General features: G+C 44.9%; 1 pseudogene; it reads left to right on the top strand.

Moving 5' to 3' along the window:
• Positions 1-1,980: 1,980 nt before the first annotated feature.
• Positions 1,981-6,000, top strand: part of LOC147750537 (hyaluronidase pseudogene) — a 461,267-nt pseudogene continuing 457,247 nt past the window's right edge.

Here is a 6,000-nt window from a genome sequence, read left to right as displayed (position 1 = left end):
TGTGGCCAGAGGATTGATGGCAAGTCAGATGTTCATATGGATTAAGTCAGTGAGTTCCTCCCATGGCGGTGACTGGTCTGGCTCCATAGTGTGTTCAAGGGACAGTATTTTGTCAACTACTGGGTTTTGAACTTCATTCCCTGAGGACATTCCTGACTCTCTGACTCTGTATGAGAATAAACCCTAGGCTGGAGTCATCTGTGGCTCTTGATTTCCTCACAGTGGAGGGCCCCGTGGGTTCAAGGCATTCCCTTCATTTCACCCAGTCCCTTGCAGCACATATGGTGTTCCCCCAGCAGTGCGTCTTCAACTGTGCTCCTCCCTCCTTCCTCCTTCCAGGTGGCAATGCCTTGAACCTGGTCTCCGTTCTGCCTGTCGAGCATGTCTCTGTGCATGCCACCCAGAGCGGGCCTAGGACCAGTCACCCCTCCACCCAGGACCATGTCTCTCCGGGCAACTGGAAAAAGTGTATTTTGTCGATAAAGATGACCGAGTTTTGCCGGGAACAGAAGCAAATATTGAATTTGATGAGTCCTGCGACTTTTCATTGCAGACTCAAAGATTCACCTCTGGCTCTAGTCCAGAAATATTACAGTTTTAGAGATGGGTTGTCTAGTCTCACCTAATCCTCAGGCTTCTCGACGGATCATGTCCCTGTCCGGAAAATTAAGGAATTTCACTATGAATGGCCGGGGAGGTGCACCCAGTGGAGGCCTGGTGCTCAGCGTCTGAGATGCCTGTTCAATCCCAAAGCGGGAGGAGAATTTGTCTGGTAAGACGATGATTTTCAGACATGAGGTCAGGAAACCTGGGCTTATCTCTTCAACTCCTTCCGGAAAACCCACAAAGCGTAGATAATTTCTGCACACCCTGTTCTCAGCATCTTAAATATGCCAAAGGACATTCCTGGTGGTGCTCAGCAGCTCTGAGGCTACAGTTTGAAGTTCCTTGATTGCTTCTTCAACTTCCTTGACAGTTTCAGTTTCTGTCACCCTTTCAGAGACGTTCCGCAGGTCCTGGCGAAGCAATGTGACTTCAGAGCGAACTTTCCCGATCCTGTCTTATGATGCCATCCTGGAGGATTGTATCTCCTGCGGCAATGTTGCTGTGTCCGGCAGCGGGGGTTGTACAGTCTCAGGGGGGTGTAGAGGGCCATTTTCCCTTGTTTAGGGCCTTTGTCCTTCACCATTGTACTGGGTGTGTTTAAGCCCCCACGAGGGCCAATCTCAGGCTCCAGAGGGGCTCCTGTTCCTCTCCAGATACCTCTTCCCGTTCCACTGAGCCCCAGGACTCCAAGTGGGCACCTCACTCCTCATCCAGTAGGCAGTGATCATCCTTGCAAACCTCTAGAATTAAGTCAGCAGGGGCTTGATTTCAACACCCGTGATGAGGGCAGGGTTGGAGGTCCTCTTTCCACGTCAGGCCTTAAACGTTGCAAAGGTCTCCTGCTCTGGATCATAATCTTCCTCTACAGCAGTGGGTGGGTGGGTCCTTAAGCTCTTTGTGAGTGTGTCACACCTCTTCAGGTGCGGAATCAGGGCGTAGCACGGAGAAGACCGCATATGGAGCTTTCTAACATATACTAAATAGACACTACACTTTGTTGAGCTGCTTGATGAGATCACATCCGAATACATTAGTACATTTTTCCCTCAGTACCTTTTTAATATAAAAGGTGTAAATTAAAAATCTGAAAGCAAACACTGGGCAGTTGTGAGAGTTGAAGACCACATTGAGCCATTCACTATAAATGCACCCACCCAAAAACATTATTACTGGAGGGATGGATATTCAATGATTGGCTAGAATGGGAGCACAATGACAGATCTTTGAGATATTATGATTATTTAAAATGTAAGCAGACTCAGGTTGTACCTGTCCCATTTCAATAACTGTATCAATTTTATTGTTTTTCACCAGGTGAAACAGCGTATTTCCCTTGGCGTGACGAGAAGTATTTATTCTACAGAGAAGTCCACCATGAAACTCTTCGCCATTATGCCAAATGAGATCTTACACAGAGTAATCTGGGTCTCCCTGTGCTTTGTCAATCTGTTTTCATCTACCAAGCCATCAACTCTGAGAGCTCCTCCCTTGGTAGACAAGTATCCCTTCATTACCATCTGGAATGCCCCAACAGAACAATGCATTACACACCACAAAACTAACCTGAGTCTGCAATTGTTCCAGTTCGTGGCCAGTCCAATGAAAACCGCCATCAACCAGACATTGACCCTGTTTTACAAAGACCGGCTGGGCTCTTATCCCTATATTGATGAGACCACTGGTGATTATATCAATGGAGGCCTACCTCAGCTAATCCACTTATCTCACCATCTCAAGAAAACTACTGACGACATCACGTTTTATATGCCAGACATAAAACAGACCGGATTGGCAGTGATTGACTGGGAAGAATGGCGGCCATTATGGGCTCGGAACTGGGGACTCAAGCGTGTATACAAAAAGAAATCACTTGAGCTTGTCCGTAAACAAAGTCACAAACCTACATCCCTAAAACCATATAAAATTGCTAAAAACGCATTTGAGGCAGCAGCAAAGAGTATTATGGAAGGAGCGTTATCACTGGGGAAGGTACAAAGGCCGGCTATGGCCTGGGGATTTTACTTGTTTCCTGAATGTTACAACTATGAGTATAAACAATACCCCAACAATTATACAGGAAGTTGCCCGGATATCGAAAAAAAAAGAAATGATAAACTTTCCTGGCTCTGGAAGGACAGCACTGCACTCTACCCCAGAATTTACCTGGATACAGCTCTAAAATCTTCACCAAATGCAGCTCTTTATTCACGGCACAAAGTTCAGGAAGCAAAAAGGGTTTCCACTGTCCACAGCAAACATCCATTACCGATCTATGTATACACACGTCCAGTGTTTACAAACAGGTCAGATGAGTTTCTCTCGCAGGTGAAACGGTGTTATTTTCTGTTCTGGTTTTTGGTTCCAAGGTGACGTTATGCCTTAAATATGTATTTATTTGGGTATTCTCTAGAGCGCCGGGTACTGCTGAGGCCATTTTATAAAGACAGATTTGGTAACTGAGGAGGCATCTAACCAGAAAGCAGTTCACATTATTACTAACCCAAAGTCATTTAAAATAAATCTGGCTTGTGTAAAGATGCAGAAATGTCATTAGGGAATTGGAATGCCAATGAAAGAGCAAGGAATCATAAATGGTTAGCCCTAAATATAAAAACAAAATAGAACCAAGGCTAACTAGCCCCATAAATGTATCAGCAAACTTCTGTTAAAATATAAAAACTTCATAAGTAACAATTAGGTTATCACTGCTTTACAAAATATAATATTTAATGGCCCAGATGTACTAAGAGTAGAGCTGACGCAGAGCAATGCAAAGTCTCGCAAGGGTATTCACTATCAAGCACAAAATATATCATGCGCTCGAAAATATGCCCTTTTTAAACCACCTTTGCACTGCTTTGCGTCACTCTGAGTCAATGGGTGTTTTGGGGGCTAATCAACTCAAATACTCACAAGTTTTAACACAAAGACCAGTTTATTATAAGATACCCAGAGTGGCCTTTGCATCAAAAACAAACACTTCCATGAACAAGGTGTTAACAAGGGCAAATGTCTATTTCTAAAAAACTTGCATTGCTCGTGTGCTGAAGTGCACACCACAAATCCGATACATGGGGCACAGGAATTTGCACGGAAACGGTAAGCCTCTAGTACAAATCCTATGTGAAAGTGTGCACTCACGTCTCAGCACCATTGTGCAAAGTTGTACGATGTGCAAAGCAGCCTAATTGTGCACCAGTGGAGGGAATGACCACATCAACAGACCAATCTTAGTGGCTATGGCTGTGAAACGTATTTCCCTCTTGACAACGCAGCACAGCAAATGCGGGTGCTGTGCTGCATGAAAAATTTTGTAAATATGGCCTCAGGTTTTGCATTAAATCGGCTTCCATTCTTACAATGATATGTAAATCGAGCCTCTACTATGAGGCTCCTGTACAGATGATAATTCTTGTTGAAAGAAGATGAGGGATGACTCTTGTGTAGGGTATAGTTGTCACAGCTGAGCTACCTCCACAATTCATATACTTTACTGGGATCTATCTACTGCTTGAATAAAATTTAAGGTGGCAACCGTGATACCCAAAGTACTGTGAGAAGAAACATTAAATATCCATAAGTAAAGTATCTAACTAGCATTGGGATGCAGTGGGCAGGAAAACTGCTATGTCCCGGGTGTGGGCACCTCGGGACATTGCTTCCGAGCCAGCCCCGCCATAATGTAAAAATACATGTTTTACATTTGCATGTACAACATGGCAGGCACCTTGCGTTGCCTGCCACCTTGTACATGCAAATGTAGGGGGTTACCATAGGCACCTCCCACATGCAGCACATAACCCCCCCACCCCCTGGGGGCCTGCAACGGGCCCCCAATGGCATTTTCCGCCTGTCTTTTTGCGGCGGGAACTCCGCCGCAAAAGACAGGCATCCAAATGACCACGGCGGTGCCTGCCCGGCACCGCCTCCATAGACCCCTTGTACCTGCTCCTGCAAGGCGGGCGGAAAAGGCGTGCCTTGTGGGACCACGGCAGACGGCAGACTGCCTTTCCGTACGCCGAGGTACCTTTTCCCTTCCCACCGCCATCCTAATTTGGCGGTGGGAATTTTAAGGGTGATGCTGGTAAATCAGTGACCGCCGGTGGCCGCGGATTTACCGCCATCGTAATCGGCCCCTCTATGCCCAAGTCCTGTAATGGTCACCAGAACAATTGTTTCCCATGTTGCTGGCAGCCAATCAGAGCACTCACACCTGCTAGAGTCTGACTCCCATAGGAGTGAGATAGCCCAAGTGAATAAAGCTCCCTGGGCAAATCAGAAACGTCTACATCATCCAAACTTTGTTTTCCTGGATATTGTTGTGTAAATTGCTATGGCTTTACATATAGCATAGTTCACATTAACAATCAACCACAGATATATGGGAAACCCTCATGGAATATGGTATTAAATCTGTATAAAGCCAAAATACTGTATGCCAATTCCATAACAAATGTCCTACTCAGACAGCTTTTGTCTGTATCAAACCCCTGACACACACCAAACCTACATTAAGAAATGAAGGTGATATCATTATAGAACTGAATACTGTAAACAGTGCTTACTTTATAGAAGAGTTTACCCTATACTACACTGCTTGCAAACATTGAAATGTCATAAGAAATACACCACAGACTATTAAAAAAAATCTGCTAAGAACAGTGCACATTCTATGCAACAGCTGTCAAAAAAGATACTATTTTCTAGAAATAACCAAGATCTGAAGGTGCTAAATATTCTACTATCTGCAGCGTTCATACTATGGTGAAAACTTTACATATAGCCAAAAAAGAACACGTACATAGGTTGGTACCCGGTGCACACCGGCTTCTATGTTAAGCAGAAATTGTCATGCTGAGACAATTCTCTTCAATACCTCAAGGGGGCTTACAATACTTAGGGGCATATCTATGAGAGGCCTGCGCCGGTGTTGCGTCACTAATTTTGGCACACAGCACTTGATATCTACAAGTTAACTCATGTGGCCATGTGTGCCTGTCATTGTAGACCTGTGTGGGAAAAATACCTGCGCCAGAGACAACTCGTCAAACAGAGACTAGAATATTCAAGGTAGGTGTTCCCCAGTAAAATCAAGCATAAAACCCATGCAGTGATATTTTAGATTTTGGCAATGTGTGACGCATCGCCGGCAAGCGTCATGCAGAGCTTGAAATGCGTCAAAAGTCCTGGGCATCACCAACAGAGGCATAAGTAATGACACATTGGCTGTGGTACATGAAGAAAAGCCACATAAAATAGTTTGGGAAGGCAGGTCATGTGTCCCACACCAGGTAAACCTCGAAATGTGACAAATCAATCGGTCTCCCCAGGTGATGTATAACAAGGAAAAACAACTGAAGTGATCCAAATCACTCCCGTTTCCTATGTGTGCTG

This window comes from Lissotriton vulgaris, chromosome 1_1 (genome assembly GCF_964263255.1).
Source record: "Lissotriton vulgaris chromosome 1_1, aLisVul1.2, whole genome shotgun sequence".
NCBI lineage: Eukaryota > Metazoa > Chordata > Amphibia > Caudata > Salamandridae > Lissotriton > Lissotriton vulgaris.
This window is presented reverse-complemented; position numbering and strand designations above follow the sequence as displayed.